The sequence below is a fragment of the Desmodus rotundus genome, chromosome 1 (assembly GCF_022682495.2).
Source record: "Desmodus rotundus isolate HL8 chromosome 1, HLdesRot8A.1, whole genome shotgun sequence".
NCBI lineage: Eukaryota > Metazoa > Chordata > Mammalia > Chiroptera > Phyllostomidae > Desmodus > Desmodus rotundus.
Window position 1 is genome coordinate 163,377,233 of NC_071387.1, and position 20,344 is coordinate 163,397,576.

At 47.2% G+C, this 20,344-nt stretch overlaps 1 protein-coding gene across 5 annotated transcripts in view; it reads left to right on the forward strand.

The window, feature by feature from the left end:
* LHFPL2 (LHFPL tetraspan subfamily member 2) overlaps positions 1-20,344 on the forward strand; it is a 145,178-nt gene that overhangs the window by 103,385 nt on the left and 21,449 nt on the right. The window lies entirely within an intron of this gene.

Below are 20,344 nucleotides of genomic sequence, written 5' to 3' on the forward strand. Positions count from 1 at the left end.
GGCTTGTTTCTAGCACACTAATGTAAGTGCCCTTGCACGGACTGTTTAGACATACGCTGTGTGAGCAGTGTGTTTTTCCCAGGTGGCCAGATGAATGACCTTCCTGATTCTGTCTTCCAAGGTCAGTCAACAACTGTCTTCTTTAACCATTGTCACTACTACCATTTACTAAATGCTTACTCTGTGTAGAGCACTTTACATGCATTTTCTCACTTAATAGAACCCAACGAAGTAGGTAGTACCATCCCGACCTACAGCTGGGGAAATTGAGGCCCAACTTGGTTTTGCTGCTGTTGCCACAGCCAGGGCTTGAGCCTCATTTCAGTCTAGATCCCGTACCTTCTAGAGCAGAGGTGCCCCCCAGGGGCACTTTTCAGTGTCTACAACACTTTTTTATTGCATAACCAGGAGAGTGCTACTGGCTTATAATGGGAAGAGGCCGTGGGTACTGCTGAGCATCATACAATGCACAACAGCAGCACCAGGAGAGAGAATTATCGGGCCCCAAATGTTACAAGTGTCACGGTGGAGAAACCCCGCTGTGGAGATAGCAGAGCGTGTATGGTTAACAAATAAGGGGTATCACTCACGTGGTGTTCTGGAACTTTAATTATTTCAAGAAACGTTCCTTGTTTGCATAGTTTTAAAAATTATTTTTACTGAATAGGGAGAAATATGTAACAGTTTACAAGGGGGAAACATGTAATGATATTCCTAACTTTTGAAGTGCAGAGGATTTCTAATAATTCTTATAACTCCCTCGTGATATGGTTGTTGAAGAGCGCATGCTGCTTGGATAACTTCACCAGGCATTTTTTTCTTTGGTTCTCCCTTAGAGGCTTCATACCCGTACATTATGCTAGATGTCAGCAGGAAATTTTTAAATTGTGAAATTTGGTGTCGTGGCCCTATTTGGGTCCCACAAATGGGTGCAGCTCACATGACCCCACAGACCATGAGCCCCAAACCCCATGGACCAGCGGTGGGTGGGCCACAGGCTGAGGGAGCGTGGTCTGGGCACAGGGTGAGCTGGCTCAAGTTTCTCTGCCAGTGAAGCTGTGTGTAGGTTGTGTGGGAAGTTCTCGCAGCCTTAATCACAGCCTTCTATTCTGTGTTCCAGTCATGTGCCCAGCCCCTCTGCTCATCAGTCAAACCCGAGCATCCCCCGTTGGAGAAGTTTAAGGTCTTCCTGTTTGTCTAAACTCCTGGCAGCAAAAACGCAGACATCTGTGCATTGTCCAGCCGTTTCCTTCCCTCCAGCCCCCTCCTCACGCCCCCAGCATCATCTCCAGCGCTGTATTGTTCACATTCTTCCTCAGCTTGACCTTGTGCTAACTGCGTGATAATTGCAGTGACTCACCAGATAAAGTATCCTTGGGACTTGTTTTCTTTTAATGAAATGCAAGGGGTAAAAAAATCGAGGATCCAGCTAAAATGCAAGGCACACCATTTTGAAAGTGTATCTCAGAGGTGATCTGTAGTTCCTGCTCAGCGATCTCCTTACTGCATTTTAGGGTAAAATGTTAGTATGGTAGGATGGGAATAGCCGTGTTAGCCACTGGTCTCTGCTCACCAAGGATACTCGCTTCGATCTCTCTCTGCCTTGCCTTGCAGATCACTCGGCCTCCTCAATCTTCCCCCTTGGCCTGCTCTTTGCTCCTTTTGGCAGTTTTCTTGGTTCCCCAAGGTACATCCTTGGTCCTCCTGTCTTCTTACTCCACACCCTCACCTTGGGACATCTTGTTCATACCCCTGGCATTCCTAACCCTGGCAGATTTCAAATCTCTGAGCACCTGATACACATCCACAGAGACTTCAGGTGCTTCTTAACTCATGATCTTGCCCAACACGTGTCTTCTCCCATGTTCTTACTCCAGGGAAAGGCAACATTCCAGAAGGTGTACAAATCTGTGCCAGTCTTGATCTATGTAGCCTGTTAGCTGCCGAGTCCTGTTCTCCCTCCTAAGCAGTTCATACACAGGCCCCTCCGCTGCGGTAGCTCCGGTCCTTTCCCTTTCTCGCCTGCATCGCTGCACGGGCTTCCTGACTGGCCTTGCCGACCCTCCACCTGCCCCCCTTTCCTGCCCCTTCCACAGCACTGGCAGCAATCGGCTGGATCTGGGGCTCAGTTGCCCCCCTTTGAACAGCTCCCCTCAGAGCCTCTGCGCGCCTCTGCGAGCTCATGTGCAAGATGTACGAGGAGACACAGTTACTCAGGGGAGTTTATTCCTTCCTGGCACTTGCCTCACCCTTGCACGTACCTACAGGTCACTTTTTTCCCTAAAATGCAAGTCTGATTTTGTCACTTTTATGCTGCAAATATTGTAGGGGTCCCTCATCCTAACGTATTGCACACACATATCCAGCCCCTCACGGGACGGCTTGTGCGCTCTTCTCCTGCCCCACTCGTGCCCGAGCCCCTGCCTCAGGGGACGACAGTGGTCTGAGCAGGGCTTGCACTGGGACTTGTGCTGGCTGCCTTCTGACTCCAGACAGCAGGGCACCCGTCTTGACTGTTTCCATGGCGGCAGCCGCTCTGTGCTGTGCCTGCTTTTATGTGTCACTCCACTAGCCATGACCCTTCTGTGCATGGAGAGTGGTCATTTTGCTGTCCCAGCACTGGCTCAGAACCAGGCTCATGAATGCACTTCAGAGGTTTCTGTTGCTGGTATGTGAACGTGACCCGTCTTTCTCTCCATCCAGTGGCAGAAAGGAGACCAACCCACTGCCTGGTTTCTGGATTTGGCTGTACAGTTTCTGAGGAATGGCCACTACCAGCCAGGGTGCTTCAACTTTGCTTTCTTTCTGTTGAGGGAGTTAGGGTTCTCGTAGACATTAAATGTCTTACACGAGGTAACAAGCTTGTAGTTTTCTCAGTCCCATCCATTGGAGCATCTTCCTCTCCTAAAAATGCCCCGAGTGGTTGGGAATTGAGAGGGGATTTAGTGGGAAGGTATAGATCACAGAAAGCATTGCAAATTCCTTTTCAGGATACCACTATATTCAGAGTCTTCCTTGAGTGTGCTTATTTGTTTTCTTTCCTGAGCCAGATTAATACTTTTTTCCTGTTCCTCAAAAAGAATTGTTTTATTGTTGTTCAATTACAGTTGTCCCCATTTTCCCCCCATTACTCTCCCCTGCCTTAGCCACCCCCTACCTCCCACATTCCATCTCCCCCGCCCCATTGTCTATGGGTCCTTTATACATGTTTCTTGACTTGACCCTTTCCCTTCTTTCCCCGTTATCCCCCCCTCTCCTCCCCTCTGGTCACTGTCAGTTTGTTCTTTGTTTCCATGTCTCTGCTTCTATCTTGCTTGCTTGGTTTTTTTGTTGTTGTTGATTAGGTTGCACTTATAGGTGAGATCATATGGTATTTGTCTTTCACCACCTGGCTTATTTCACTTAGTATAGTGCTCTTCAGTTCCATCCATGCTGTTGTGAAGAGTAGGGGCTCCTTTCTTTCTGCTGCACAGTATTCCATTGTGTAAATGTAACAACAGTTTTTGGATCCACTCATTTACTGTTGGACATTTAAGCTAATTACAGCACTTGGCTGTTGTAAATAACACTGCTATGAACACTGGGGTGCATAGGTTCTTTTGGATTGGTGTTTCAGGGTTCTTAGGGTATAATCACAGCAGTGGAATTGCTGGGTCAAAAGGCAGTTCCATTCTTAGTTTTTTGAGGAAATTCCATACTGTTTTCCACAGTGGCTGAACCAATCTGCATTCCCACCAACAGTGTACTAGGGTTCCCTTTTCTCCACATCCTCTCCAGCACTTGTTGTTTGTTGATTTGTTTATGATGGCCATTCTGACCCGTGTGAAGTAGCATCTCATTGTGGTCTTAATTTGCATCTCTCTGATGGCTTATGATGTTGAGCATCTTTTCATATGTCTGTGGGCCCTCTGTATGTCCTCCCTGGAGAAGTGTCTGTTCAGGTCCTTTGCCCGTTTTTGAATCGGATTGTCTTCCTGGAGTGCAGTCCTGTGAGTTCTTTATATATTTTGGAGATCCAACACTTGTCTGAGGTATCATTGGCAAATATGTTTTCCCATACGGTTGGTTCCCCCAGATTAATACTTATTTATCCTGTCAAATGCAAACTACCTCTTCTAATAACAAGTTCTACTCACATCAGTTTTTAGGACCAGAGGATACTGTGCTTTGGAACAAAAACCAAAAAAGGCAAAGCAGCCCTGCCCGGGTCCCCACCAGCCTCCTGACCACGTGGGCTCAATGCCAAATGGAGCAGCACATTCGTCTCTTAAAACTGTCTAAATGTGGTGTGTCATGGGAGGTTTTCTTGGTAGAATTTGGACCAGAAACGCTGAGTCACTTAAAAGTCATCCTAGTTCCTTGAAATCATTTTTAAAAGTTCAGAAGTAATCCTATAAGTTAAAAAAAAAAAAGAATTGGAATGGGGAAGAGAGGTTAGAACATAAGGTTAACTTTCATTCTTCTATTTAAAATTTGTCATACTAACTAGCTAGCAGGTATGTCTAGATTAAATACCTTCACCATTTCAGCCATCATTCCTACTTATGGACAGATAGACCCCACCCCACCCCCCAATAAAAAACCATGAGTGTTATCAGCCAGTCCAGTTTGCTCAGAACATAAGCGTGTCAGCACGAGTCAGCCCTTTGGCCTTCTTTTAAGAAGCGTTTTTGAGCAAGCGCCCTAGATTATCCAACAGAAGCAGGAACACTCCAGTCTTGTTTCCCCCAGCTGCAAGTCTCTCCTATGAGTGAACTAACCATTGATTTACTTCACAGTTACTGTGTTTCTCATAAAACTTCAGAGTTTTCTCAAGATTCTCCCCTTCTCGTATTGCCCTGCGCCACCCAGCATTCCCAGTTCTCTGTGGCCTCAGTACTGTGTGCTTCCTGATTCCAACTTCAGGGACAGTTGCTTAAGGAAGTCAGAGTATCTTTGCGTCTCCACCCTACCCTCTCCACCCCCAACACCCAGGATATTGTTCTACACCCTGTGGACACTCAGATCTCGAACAAGTTGTTGGCTCCTAGAGGCACCCACCTGGCCTCTCCTCTTTAGAACCTGAGTGCATAGTCCAACTAATGTTGGCTGTTGCTAATCACCATGATAAACAAGGGGCAGCAAATGCATATTAATAGGAATTCTCCAGTTTGGGAAGCTGGCAGTATCAGGGTTTTTTTTTTTTTTTTAAATTTTTTAAGTGCTTTAGTTTTAGCAGCTATTTAATGAGCATTACTTTCAGTGGGCGGGGGGGGGGGGGGGGCGGTTAGGTTAGTGAGACAAGGACAAAGGAACAATTGAGAAATAAAATATTCTGTGTCCTGGGAAAAATAAGGGCTACTTTTGCAGAATAGGTGCAATTTCACCCATTATCTCAGGAACCCGTCACTTCTGTCTGTTTAAGGGTCTGGGCTGTGGTTTCTTTGTGAGGGAGGGAGGTTTTGCTAGGCACACAACTCCTTTCCCACTGCACGCAGCCAGCCTTGTAGTCTGCATTTTGATTCCTGCCCATCACAACCACGGCCCAACACAGTGTAGGCCTTGCTTTTGTAAATGGCCACCTCCACTAAAGGGCAGTTAGGAGCAAAGGTCAGGAAGTCAGGAGTGGAACTGGACGTATTTGTAAGTGTTGTCCTCATTGCTGACAGAGCTGTGTTCTCACAGCCCGCAACTGCAGCCTGCCCACCCACTTGGGGCGTGTGTGGTTGACGGCCAAATAATTTGTCTTGCCAGAACCTCTCACCCCTGGCCTTTGGTATCTGTGATTATCATTGTAACCAGGTCAGTTTTACTGAATCTTGTTAAAATATTGCCTTTGACAGTACTGGGACCAGAATTTTTAGAAAGAAGTTTTTGGTTTTTAAAAATCTATCCATGATCTCACTGATAATGCCAGGTAAAATTAAAAATCACTTTAAATTAATGTCAGCCCAGCAGCCTCATCACCAGGCTGTTGGGTTGGAGTGTTGAATTTTTAAACATCATTTGAATCATTTGGTTGATCATAACGAAACAAGACATTTTATTAGATCATTAATAAGAATAGTTATCAGAAATAAGTGTCCCTGGATAGGTGCAGATCAGCCTTCTGGGGCCACGTATAACTGACGAGAGAATTGCACTGTTTGACTTTACTAAATTCACTGAGGAACAGAGAATAAACAGCAGCAAACATTAATTTGATAGGACAGTCTCGTATGGTTTATGTTTTAAAATGAAAGGGATATGAATTTTGACTCCTGCCTCAAACCAAAGCACTTAAAAAGGACTCTCTCGTGTTGCTGGCCTCTCCCACTGCAGAACTCACTCTGAGATGCTTTTATTTACCAGTTGGCACCCTTCATTAAAAAATGATTAAAACTTGTATTTTACCGTGTCCTCTAGCATATGGCTATGAAATTCTTCATGATCAAGCATCTCACTTGTCCAGAATAGGAAGCAAAAGTACCTAAGAAAGGAAGGGCCCTTTTTAAGAGCATGGGTTTTCAGAACTGAGTGAGGATTCTGAGTGAGGGTTCAGGCTGGTTCTGTCTCTGACACCAAGGACAACGGAGGCCTGGATGGAGGACTGGAGCGGGGACTGCTCTACTATGTTTCCAAGGATGAGAGACACTCCGGAACTTGGAGTCAAAGGTTTGAGGTGGGTTCTCCACCCTGGTAAGAAAGATGAGAAGAGGGAGCCAGTCTAGCCCAGGCCCTTTGCTCATCACCCTGGGCAGCGTCTGCAGTGCCCAAGGGCACACCGCCTGCCCCTAGTAAGACCCCTCCCGCCTCTGCACTTGGCATTCCTCAGAACCTACAGGGTTGTCCCTGACTCCCATCCGACCAGAGGCATAGATCCTGCAGGGCCACCTGCTCCAGGGGGGGCGCCCCTGGTCTGGGTGAAAGTGATAAAAGGTGGTCATGTGCTTGAAATGACTGGTTTTGGGACCTGAAAGTGACAGTGCTGATCTGCAGATCCTCCCCTGGTTCTTTGTACCTGAGGCATCGAAGCCCAAGGAGTCGTAAGGGGGGTGTGCATGCTCACACGCCAGTTAGCTGAGAGCCTAGACCACAACCCACATTTTCTCTGCTTCCTGTCTGGTGTTTTTTTTCCTCCCATGTATGACTTTGCCATTTGACACACTTCAGACTATAGTGAGTTAATGGTATTAGAAGGGGGGTGTGTGTGTGTGGCCGTGTGGAGACAGACCTTCAAGAACAGAAAAACCAATGCTAACCACTACAGTAATACTAGTACTGATTCCTATCGCCCACCAAGCACTTACTTTCCGTGCATGGCTTTGGTTGCCCTGTGTCACCTGTGAGGCAGGTGCTTGGACCACTCCCGCTCTGGGGCAGTCCTTGTCCACAGACATGGGGCTGGCTAACGGTCCGGCGGGATGGTAGCACTGAAGATGCATCTGCTCCCCTGCGTGCCCTCTCTGCCACAGGCCTCCTTTTACATGGAGAAAGTGGCATTTGAAGGTGCAGCTAGTTGCCCACATGCCAGGTGGGCCCTAGAACAGAAGACTGTAAATGGCAATGCCGGAGATGTGACCTTGGAAGGAGCTGTGTTGACGTGGGTCGGGGGATGGGAAGGCTGGACACTGTCCCTGGAAGGATCGTCTATGTGAGTGGAGTACATACCATGTGCCAAACACCAGTCTGAGCTTATTATTTATTTAACTTAATTGATCATCACAACAAGCCTGTGTGGTCGGCTTGGTCGGTACCCACCTGACAGACATGGCAACTGTGGTGCAGGAGCACACCTGTGCCTAAGGTCACCCCCTCGGAAGTGGCGGAACCCAGGATTCAAATCCAGACAGTCTGGCTCCAGACCGAGTCACTCCCCCGTGCCGCCCTTCCAGGTGACTGACCTCTTGGTCTGGAGTGGGGAACCACGCATATGGTAGCAATCTGGAGAGGGCGGCTGTTGGAGTTCACCCTCATCCTGTGGGTGAGAGACCTTCCCCACACTGACTGGCCCATTTGTTACACTGGGACCCAGAATTGTGGGCCGCCCCACTCATGGGAGAGCTTGGCACTCGGGATGCAGATCAGCATCTGCCATATGTGTGTGTTTTCTCCTGAGGCCTGTGGTGGTCAGGGCTGTGAGAAGCCATTTGCTGTAAAGAAGTCTGTTAGTTCAGAGAAACATGTGTCAGCACTCAAGGATGTTCCTTTGGATTCCCTAACCGAATCACAGTCTGTTCCCCCCATTGATTTCCCCCTGGCTCTCTTGCTCAGCACCTTTCTCTCACTGAGCCGTGGGCGTTTTCCATGAGTCACCTGCTCTGGCCCGGCGCATGTTGGGAAGGAGGGTGGCAGGAGCCCACGGTGGCACCAGAGTCCATAGCACTAGATGTCTGTGAACCTGGAAAGACTTCCTCTTCAGCAGCCTCGTCTAGCAGCCCTGACAGTTGAGAAGCCGGGGAACAGGGGGCTAGGGATGTGTCTCCCCTTATGGAAGGGGACCTGAAGCCGTTTCTCCTCCCGCCTTCCCAGTGATTTTGCTTTTGTTTTTAAGTGGCTTGGTCTTTTGGGACATACTCTTCTGAGACACCCAGTTGAACTTCGTCTCTATTTACTATGCCTCACTATTGTTAGCAGCTGTAACAGTAAGTCCCTTTTTCCAGAAAGAGAGTAGTGAATCATATGAACAAGTACATGCGTTCAGAATTCCAGAACAGGGTTTTCTCTGACCATCTTGAACTTTCTGCATTGACTTCATCTAGGCTGCAGCCAGGAAAGCTCACTGGGCCATCTCCTCCTGCCTGGGACATTCCCGAGTCATGAGGCCAGTTCAGTGACGCAGGCCATGACTATTGTCTGCATTTAAGGGTCGTTCTGTGTCTGCAAGTGCCTGAAGCTTCTGGAAACTACATTGAACTTGCTTTTCCTCGAAGAGTGTGTGTCCTTTTGGGAATGACACCTAAATTCCTGTTTGCAAAACACAGTTTGGCTCCTAAATATCAGGGGAATTCCTCTAGTTAATAGATGAAGAAAGTTTAAACCTGTCTACGGGTTTTTAATTTGCAATTCTCATTAGGGAGAGTTGAAAACCTCTAGGTAACTTGATCTCTGGCTATGAAATCACTGATAGTGTTTAATGAACTGAGTGTAGACTCAGCGTGCAAATCTGTCTTGCTGACTTCTTAGATGTTTAAAAAACCTACCGTTACAAATGTGCGTGTATATATGTCTGCATGCCATGCTGCTCACGCAGTATTTCGTGGGTCTTAAATACATGAGAGAAATAAGGCCCTACAGAGGGGACATTTTTGATACAGAAATTAAGTTATAAAGAGCCACGCCTGCACACATCACTTTGTACACTTAGTTCTTCGCTGCATACGTGTTTCATACATGTGTGTGAGGCCGTTCTCAGATCCTTCTCTGAGCTCCCTGGCCTTCAGGCAGTGTGTACTGTGGACATGGAACGTAGGGCAGTTCCAGCCATAGGGCTGCGGGTTGTGTGTTTTTGGTTGTGAAAAGCCGGCATCAGTGTGAGTGAAGTAAATAAATAAGCTAACAAACAAAACAAAATACCCAGTGAAATTGAACTTTTCAGTGATGCTTTTAGAAATATGAACATGGTCTACAATAGACTTTGGCCTCTTACTTGAAATTATTCAGAAACTCTTACTTCCACTACTGCTTAGCAATATTGGTTAGAAAGAGAAGTGACCTCAGTGAAAACATAGAATTTTTTTTTCCTGAGGTAGTCAGCAATGACTAGCATTGTCTTGATCCCTGAGCAAATCCCAAATTAGCTCTTGGCCTTTAAGATTCTGGGTTGTCCTGCATAATTAGGCCTAGTTCAAGGATGATGTCCTGTACCCCCCATGAAAGATCTGTAAGTGAACCCCAGGGCTTCTTGGAGCTCTGTGATGTGCTGGGAGTGTTTGCTTAAATGGGAACCCTGGGTAAAGGTCGTTGCTGTGAGCTATACCTGCCCTACTCCTCCCCCCCCCCTCCCTGGAAGTGCTTGGGCTGGAGTTTCCCTCGCTTGTCCCCTTGGCCACTCTGGGATGAGGTTTCTGTTGTGTACACACGCCACCTCCTTAATGGTTGCTTGGGACCTTGGCACTAAGGGCGGGCTTTAACATTAACCACTCCCGTTTTCTTCTGTCGGTAGCATTAATGGTTCAGGTGTTCGGGGCCAGATAAGGTGCAAGAACAACTTTCTTTGCCATTTTTAAAGTACCTGTGACTATTTCCAGATGAACATTTTTGTTTAGTATTAATTACTGAGTTTATAAAATGACATCATACTGCTGGTCTTTTTTAAATGACTTGGTTCAAAAGGAGGCAATACCTAACTTAGAACAACTTTAGTTTTGTGGACTTTAGAGAACAAAAGAAACAAACAAAACCAGAAACGGACCCGTAGATACAAAGAGCAAACTGATGGTTGCCAGATGGGCGGCTGGAAGAAAAAAGCGAAGGGATTAAGCAGCACAAATTGGCAGTTACAAAATAGTCACGGGGATGTAAAGTACAGCACAGGGCAGATAGTCAGTAATGTTGTAATAACTTTGTGTGGTGCCAGGTGGGTACCGGACTTATCAGGGATATCACTTCGTACAATTATGTAAATGTCTAACCACCATGCCATTCACCTGAAACTAACAAATAATATTGTCAATTGCAACTGAAAAATAAAAATTAAAAAGATTTTCAGTTTTAACATGACAGATATACTCATGAGCTGATGAGTATATTCTTCTTCATGGAAGCCACCAGTTTTCACCCTAATGCTACGTTCTCCTCCTTCAACTCTGCGCTGACCTTATTTCTTGAAGGAATATTCCGATTCTCACGGTGGAGACTGTGAAAGATTTGAAGAGTGGGTATGGCCAATTGCCCCCCTGCGGCTCATGTGGCTCACGGCTTCTGCCTTGTGCCAGAAGCTTGGAGGCCACGTTTCACAGTCTCTGCTTTGACTGGTCTGTGTCCTGGCTGCCATTACTTTCCGCTCGCAGTCATCCTCCCGTTCTCCTCCAGGATGTCTTGCCCTCTCTGCTAGAGGATTCCCTCACCCTAGCCCTGTGGTCTCCATTCTTTGGAAAGACCTGGCCTGCCCCACATTGGAGACAGGCCTCTGGGCAGCCCTGCACCTTCGTACTGCGCCAACACCTGGTACCAGCTGGGCCTGGAGGTGTCTCCTGAGCTGCCAGCTGACTGAGCTTCTCCGTTAGACAAAGCTCAGGTCTCTCTTCCTGTGCTGGTTAGAAACAGACTTCCTAGCTGTAGTCCTAACGGGTGGCTGCTGGAGGTGGCTGCAGCTCCCTGGGATGGAAGAAACAGAAGCAGAGAAAGGAAAGCAGAGACAGCTCCAAGTGAGTCAGGGCTGTTTGGTAAGAGACCTCAGGGCAGCGCCTGACACGGGCTGTGGTTCTGCAAGCTGCTGCTCTGAGTCACTTCTGATGTCCTCATTTACTAAACGGGGGTTTTTCTTGTTTCTTAGGACTTCCAGTCATTAAGCCTAAAACAAATATATTAAGAGAGCAAAACCTTTATCATAGCAGCTTACCCCATTGAACTGTACAGTGAATGCTTCTGAGATAGTTGCTAAGCTTTTAATGTGTATCACTAGATGAGTTTTATTATTGTTTACTTTCAAGAAGGTCTTTTCCATGCATGTAGTAGGGGACTGTGATATTGAATTGGACCTGACACTAAAGAGAGACAGGCTGGATGGGCAGGCACTTGACTCCGCCAGAAGCTGTAGCCCTCAGGATATGTTAGGTTGTGCTGTGACCCTCAAATCTCACATGGGCAACGGAGGTTTGGTTATTCACCCACACACGTCTCTGCATCAGGAGTTGACCGTGCCTCTGCTTGTGGTGTCAGGGACCCCGGCCAACAGAGAGGTCTCTGCTTGCGTTTTCCTGATCTCCAGGGAGAGGGAAGAGACCCAGACACTGAAGCACCAGCTCACAACTCTCCTCCTCAGAAATGGCACGTATTGGCAGAAGCAAGTCCCCTGGTCAGGCCTGACGTCAATGGGCTAGAAAAATAGAACCCTCCTTTAAGGAGGGAGAGAATATTTGAAAGAATAATGCAGTCTTCCACAAGAGCTTTCCCAGAAGCTTCCAGTAAGGAAGGGCCTCTTGTTCTAGTTGAGGGTTTTATTCATTTGTGAGAGAGACTCAGAAATAACAGGTGGCGTAATCCTCTCCATTCATTTATCACGTTTGTGCTTTCTTAAGCTGTTGGAAGGGAACCTGGCTGGTGGCGTTGTATGTTGTGAACAAGCAGTTATTCTTTCCGCCTCTGTGCAGCAGGGACTAGAAAGCCTGCAGTTGCTGGAAGAAGGAACGTGGGTGCCACCCAGCGCGGGCAGGGGCTGCCCAGCTGTCCTCCGGGGTGAGCCAGAAGCTCATCCTTTAGGGTCTGTTTATTCTCAGTTGGGTCACTTCAACAGAAGGCATTTGGAGTCTCCCCTCCATGTGAGGAAGGAAATTGAGTGTCTTGATTTTTATGTACAAGTTCTTTGTTTTCCACCCTTTGACACTTTTCTCTATTAAAACTCTATACTTTCTTAATGACCCTGAAAAGATGGCTGAGGCTCATTTTAAGACATACCTTGCTGGATGTCACAGAATTCATTATGAATGTGAAACATACATTTTATTTAAAAGTTAATAAGATGGTTACAGTAAAAGGCAACTCTTCAAGTTCTTGTCCATTTTAAATAAATGATAAAACCCTTTGACCCCACAGGACGTCCAGGGCATGGGTGTATTGCCCTGGTTTATGGGATCTGAGCTAAAGCAGACTTTAGCATCCACCTCGACATTCGGATTCTCAGCCCCTGCAGTCCAGCAGAAATGAAACAGCACGCAATGAACAACCTGCCACCTCATGATTTTTAGATGACGGCATTTGTAGAAGGAAAAAAGTTATAAAATATGTAAATGGGCTTGAAAAATCTTAAAGAATAGCTCAGTGTTTAGCCATTAAGACCAGACAAGTGCACCTGTTCTCTCAGTGCTGATGCCTCTGGATGGAAGTGTAAAAATGACCCTCTAGAAACCAGGTGCTCAGAAAGCAGATTGATCGGATAAGGAGCAGTTGGAATGGGCATCAAGAAAGACACGTATGACTGGCCTGGACCAGTGATAAAGAACAAAGTAGACAATGAGCAGGAGCTCACTGGGTGCTCCAGGCTGAGAAAGAAAGAGGCTTGTTCAGGTGGTTTGGAGAATTGGGACCTCGCTGGCCTGGAGGAGCCACCAGGTTCAAGGGGAGAGAGAAGCATCTTGTGGAGAGGAGCCCGGCTGAGTCAGGTAGGCACCAGAATGCCTGAAGTTTCATAGGTCTACTTGGTAAGTTCTTGAGATTCTCTGACAATTTGAGTGGCCAAGGGCACCTGAGTATGTATTGAGTAGCCAGCCCAGCTCTGGGAGAGGGAAGTTCAAGAGAAATCAAGGCAATGTGGCCAAGCTTGGTGCTTTCTGAGGCAAAGTCCAAGACCTTCAGGAAGGGTGGGAGGGATTTTGCCATTTGCAGAATAGAGATTATGGAAGACAAAAGCCGACTTTGGTCTGTGATTCAGAGAAGCTGCTGAGACCTCGGGAGAAGCAGGGCTGAGGGCCCATCTGCTGTGACAAGTCGGGTTCTGCATCCCGCCAGGCATCCTGGACATATGGATTAGCACGGACACCTTAGAAATCTTTCAGAAAAACAACTAGAGGTGTACTTGATTTAGTAAATACTGTGAATACCCATCCAGATTAGAGAATATGACTTTACTCTTTAGAGTAGACCTTGTTGAAATGCAAAGGTTTTAGAAATGTTTCAAGTTGCTCCTACAAATAGAAAAGCTGCCCTCAGCGGGAAGCTTCCAGAGCAGGTTTTTCACTCTTGACAGGGGGCACTGCTTTGTCGTGGGGTCTGACTGTGCACTGTGGGGTGGTAAGCAGCAGCCTTGGCCTCTACCCACTAGACACAGTAGCCCCACTCTCCACACCCCGTGAGGGGAGAAGAGGCAGAATGGCCTCTGGTTGAGAACCCAGTGTGAGAGTTTTCCCTGGGGAGTCTGGAAGAAAGGGGTTTATCGTGGGGATCACGGAATGGATGTTGGCAATGAACAAGAGGTGTTGAGCATGTTGAGACTGTAACTCAAAGAACAATATGATTATTTGTGCACTGGGACCCTCTTCTTGAATATCGTCTTCTTGAATATCTGCATTTCCGTAGTCAGTGTATTTTAGAGGGTGGCCACGGCAGATGAAAGTTTTTAAAACCTCTTTTGATAGCTGATTTTTTTTTTTAAAGTCATGCAAAGTGCTGAGCTTTTTCATCTCAGCCCTGTCCCTGCAGTTCAAAAGCTGCTTTTGTGCTTGAAAGAGAAGGTCCCGATGTATGGGTAGCTCCTTCATGCCCCGGGGATTACTGGACAACACAGGAGCTGGGGAAACAGTTGCTTTCCCTGCAGGATCACTGGTCCCTGTGACGTATGTGGCTCGAGAGCTGCGCTGAGGACAGGTGGTCTGGCTCTGTCCTGATGAGCTGGCCCGCCCTTCTCTTCGCCTATTCCCTTCAGCCCCTCCCTCCCCAACACCAAGCATCTACTCGGGCAGGCCCCCTCATGGCCCTTAAGGTTTCCTTCCTCCTGACTGACTCGGAAACATCACTTTGACTCTCCTGGGGGCTTGTTAAAAATGCAGTTTCTAGTAACACCCCAGAAAGTGTGATTCAGTGTGGGGGACCAAGACCTTCAGCTTTTTTAAACAGGTGGCTTAGGTCCCCTCCTAGGAGACGGGAGGTGGTCCCAGGACCGCATTTAGACAGATGCACCCAAGAGATGCTTTCCAATGTTGGACAGTGAAAGGGCATACGTTCTCTTACCTAGCCCTTCCAGAGGGCACGAGATGGAGGCACACTGCGGCACCTTCGTGGGACTTGAATATATCTGAGGGACACAGAGATAATGAAAAAAGGTATCAGCCAAGAAACTGCCAGTGATGGAGGAGCAAAATACATTCTTCTTCAAAGTGTATTGATTATTTGGACCACATGGGTCAGTGTAGCAAATTTATTACTAATAGGAGTTAATATTTTTGACTCTTTACCCAACCACACATAATTTAAGCTAGTCATGTGATAATGATTAATCATAGTTCATGTATGTTGGGCACAATGAATTAGAAGCTACACTGATTATTTCACAGACACTTCCTCCTTTAGTCCTCACGGCAGCCTTGTAAGGGAGATGCTGTTACCCTTATTTTGCAGATGAGGAAACTGAGGCCAGCAGAGGTTAAATAGAAATAGCCTCCGAAGCATACACAGCTGTTTAGTGGCAAAGCAGAGATTGATCCCAGGCCTGTTTACAAAGCTCTTAAAATGCTGCCACCCCAACTCACACTGGGGAGAGCCCTTTTACTACCATGGCTTGGCCCAGGCCTACTGCCCCCTCCACACTGGCTGAGGGGTGGGCAGAGGGAGCAAGGCTGGAGAGGATCAGCAGCAGCCCAGGTTGGTCCTTTTTAAAAAGAAGGACTCTCATGTTGGAGGAAGGAAGGCCCTTCCTCCTTGTCACACAAATCTTTCGTCATCCTGATAACCTGCGCTGTCCGGCTTCAAGTAAATCCTCCTAGGAAGGGCTGCCTTTTTTAAGTTGTAGCTCCCTTCCTAGGCCTGCAGATCTTTCTGTGTTTTCATAAGTTATATATAAAATGTGGCTCCACTTCAAAGAACACACAGCAAACCTTTCTTGGAAGTAAACTTCCTTTGGTTAAGGACTTCTTTAGCTTCTGTGATGGCATCTCTCAGAACAGAGCTTCTCAACTATGGTGTCAGAATCCATCCAAAGAGCTCTTCCGACAACAGAGTCCTGTCCAGACCAGCCTTCCAGCCACTTCCTCACAATAATTTGGATTCTTTAGGACCCGAAAGGACCCTGTGCATGTTGTTTCCAGATAGATAGAAAGATGAACAGACACACACACGTATATGTATACATGTGTATGGATGAATGTGTGAAGTCATTCTGATTCTGAAGGATAGCTCGTCATATTCCTCCCAAATATGACGCAACAGGAATTACACAGCATCACCTACCAAGGGTTTTCCCCAAAATGTTTAAGCTGAATCCAAAATAGCCTTTAGATTTAATCTCCAGTTTCTATAAAACAGCATAGAGAACAATTTTAAATGGCCTCATGAGGAAATAGACAGACCCAGATTGTTGGGTTAAGACAATTGGCCTGGCAGCTTGAAAACAAGTCAGTGTCAGGAGAAAAAATGCAGGCAGCAAGGGGTAAATTAGGGTTGGAAGGACTATTTTTGACTAAAAGAAACTAAAGACACATAACCAAATGCAATGCATGAGCCTTGATTGAGTCATGGTTTTCAGAAAATAGCTATAAAAAATGGGGCGGGGCAGGGAAATTTGAGTGTGCACTAGGCTTTGACTATAAGGGAAGTATTGTCAGTTTTCTTGGACGTGTTAATTTTATTGTGGTTATATAGGAAAATGTCCTTATTTTTAGGAGATGTATGCCAAAGTATTTGGAGGTCAAGACATCTGCATCTCATTTTCAAACCGCCCAGGAAAAACGTGTGCTAGTATGAGTGTGCATACGCCATGGAGTGACAGGACAGACCTGGCAATGGGCTGATGCGTGTCCAGTCTGGGTGTTCATTGTCTGTACTTTTCAACTTATACCTATGCTCTCAAATTTTAATAACCAAGTTGAAAAACAGAACCCTGGTGAATAAGCAAGGTGGTGTCCTTCAGCACTGTCCGTCAGGGCCTCACTGACGGCTGTGCCACTGTTGTAGGAGCGGACAGGGTAGGCTTCTGATGCCACTTTGACTGACATGCGTTCCGGTTTGCCTCTGCCTTTCCAGGCAGGTGGGAGCTTGGCTCCCAGGTTTCTGTTAGGGAATCTCCTAGCCAGCTGGCGCAGGGTGGCTCTCCTCACGTGTACTTTCCTCCCTCCTCACAGCAGGATGCTACCAAAGGGAGGGTCCCGTGATGGACATCACTAAACTGGTCCAGCTCTGCACAGCACCGTCACCTTCTTTAAGTATTAGGGCTCTGTGGCAAACACATATTTAATCAACCCCGTGACCACTTATCAACCCCTCCATCCTCCATTTTCTGACTATAGTATTACTGCCAGAAACGAGTAAGTTTCTGCAGAATTCTCGTTTGTTTGGGTTTTTTTCTTATTACTTACTTAGAGGCTTTGCTTGGCGGATTATTAGGACAATCATAGCATCATTTTCTGAAAGCCAGGAGGCTGTCCCTATTGTCCACCACCGTCAGGGATGTGGTGGCAGTAAAAGTCGGGTGTCCTGGACGGGAAATGTATGAGCAGCCTTTGGGTAGAAGACTTTTATACGGGATGTCAGTGAAGGCTTCGTCTTATTAAGTGAGCTTTGCAGAAGCGGGAATCACACCGAACAGCAGTGGATTCCATGTAAGGAACTCCGTGCCGGATCCCTGTGGTTAACAAGATCTCTGCCAGGATCTGTTTACCCTCTGATGCGGATGCTGTCGCAGTGGGCATCCCTCCCTGCACATGGGATGTGGCCAAATTGGGACACTTGACAGAGTGCAGACCACTCCAGAGCCCTTTTCTGTGCTGTTTCCAGGCTTTCCCGTGTTCCTCCAACCCAAGGACTTTTCTCGGATGCTCAGTTCCTGTCAGTCAGCCTCGTGTATCCTGCTGTTTCTCTTATAGTAGTAATTAGCAAACTAGCTGGGGAGACCAAACAAGGAATAAAGCCTCATTCCAGCCACTGTGGCATGGATGTGAGAATTCGGTGCCGTGGATGGGGGATTGTTTTAGCACAAATGGTCGGTGAACCATATATTCTAAACTTAAGAATGTGAGTTCCTAAATAATCCTGCCTTAAATTTGGCATTGACTATTTTGCTGAGGCCATGTGTGCCATGTTCCCTTCTGAAGTTTCACATCCTTTCTCTTTAGAAGTTGCAGCCTAATTGCATTTCTGGCTCTGAGCAGAACTTGCTGACCAGACAGTGGGCACTTGGCATATTCATTAATATCCAAGACACTTGAGAGGTTGTAGCTGAGTCCTGAGGTTCTGCAGGGGGACAAATATGTAGAGGTTTTATATTCACATTGAAAAATGCCATTAAACAGAAGAGGGGCAGGGATGCAGACTCGATGAGCATACCAGTAAATTGGGTTTCTAATCAAATTGGAAGACTCTATAGAAGCCTCATTTTCTTCTAACAGACTGGGCCTTCCACCTATTGGCTCAAAGTGTGTATGAGCCTGGTGGGTGGATGCCTCTTGGGGACTCCTGGGAGTCTTTGTGGCTTGATTTCCTGCTCTTTTCAAAATGGCCACTTTCATTATAAACAGTCTCCTCCAAAGCTCTTTTGTATTGGTAAGTTTTTCTTCAAACGGCATTTCTATGTGGTGATATTTGGGGAGGCGGGGTTCGAGAACAAGTGAGTGGGAGTAGACTATACTTCTGGCCTAGTGCTCATTTATTTTCCACATTTGAATTTGGCAGCTGGTCAGGGAGTGGGGAAACAGGAAGTCAGACCAGGACCCCACCCTGAAAGCCCACCGGGGAAGCTTAGATAGGAGTGACCTCACTCATCTCTAAATAGCCTGTGCCTAATCCTCCTCTGCGGGTAATGGCCAAGCTTCTGTTATCTGCTGAGCAACTCCATGGGTTAAACTGCACTCTGACCAGTGCCATCCATGTTAGGAGAGAAGCTCCCCAGGAAAAGGAGTTGGTGTTTATTGAGCATTTACGAGGTCCCACACTGAGCAAGGTGCTTTAACGGGTTCTTGGTTACTCCTCACCATACTGTGAGGCAGGGTGCCCTTACTGTCCCCATGTGGTAGATGAGGAAGCTGAAAGCTGAGGAAGCTGAGCTCTGAGAAGTTAGACATCATGCGGCCAGACAGTGGTGCAACGGATTTGGAACCCAGACCTGGTGGCTTCCAAATCTTGCAGCTAAACACACCACCTCTTCCCAAAACAGCATCTTGTATAACTACAGTGGCATGAGGAGGACTTTTAAGTGTGCTGTGTTTTATGAGATAAGTAGTCACTCTCACTAGCTATCCGCCGGCATGGGGTAGGAACTTTGACACTGGGCTTTCTTATTTTCCCACTTTCCTCCATCTTCCTTAACTCCTTGCCCCACCCTGCTGCCATCATGCCACAGGTTCTTTGTAGTTCTTTTGCAGTTGACAAGACCTGGGTTAATAAGAGCTAATCATTCAGAACAGAGCCATGTGCCCAGATGTTAGATGTGAGCTGTGCAGTTCTTCCCGACCTTGGAGAGAGGGCAGAAAATGAGGCTGCCAATCGGCACGCCTTGGCCCATTTTCAGGGTTCAGGCCCCTCTAAAGGAGGTCTGAGCAACATGTTGGAGCAAAGCCCTCTGGTAATGAAGGCATTTGTCCTCGGGAAAAGAATGAGTGCTTGTGAAATCAGAAACAACAGGCGTGTTGAGTCCCAGACCTGGGGTGACCGGAAGCCCGGGCAGAGGCGCGTGTGACGAACTGGGACACTTTATCCTCCACAGGCAAATGTGTGTTGTCATAAGTCTGCGCAGTGGTCAAGATACACAGTCAACGGCCATCTGAGTAATTTTCCCCAGTGACTAAGTTGTAACTCTTGAGTTTTGTCTTCTTGCATGTTAATTAGTACAGTTTATTTTGTCTAAAAATGACCCTCTGAGAAATGGATGAAAAATAAGTCTGGGGAGCAATGTGTTATTTTTATGACATTGTTTCTTTTTATATTCCGATTTACCTATGAAGCAAATTCTCTTATGTCCCTACTAGTAGTTTGATTCCCAGGCAGTAAAATTAGATGTTGCTGCTCTCTACTGTTAAGCAAAAACTTGGTGCAAGTTTTTTCAAAACTTAGTTGGTCTGGTATCAAAACAGCCAGCAAAAAGCCCCATAAACTTTAAAAAGCGTATCCAGTCTGTTGATGGTTCACTGCCATTTATATCTCGATCTGTCTGGATCCTTGTGCTGTTCTAAAAAGGTGATGGAGCGGGAGCCCCTGCACCGTAGGGTGCCCCTGGAGGGGGTGCGGTTGGGGGGAGGGGAGCGCTCTGTCACGCTGCCTAGAGATAGGGAGAACCACCAGTCGTTTCTAAGAGTATGGAAAGGGAGACCCGGAAACAAAGGAGACCAGCAAATGCGCTGAGAAGGGCTGCGTGCTGGCTGGGGACCAGATCTGCTCCAGCAAGTTCCTGCGGGGACCTGCGGGCAGCCTGGGCGGGAAGGGTCGGCTGTGGGAGTGGAAGGTGGCGAAGGGCAGCTGCGCGGGGCGGCGGGACAGCCGGCGCTCACACTTGGGGTTGGGACCGGCAAGTTTGCCGGCGCTGTGC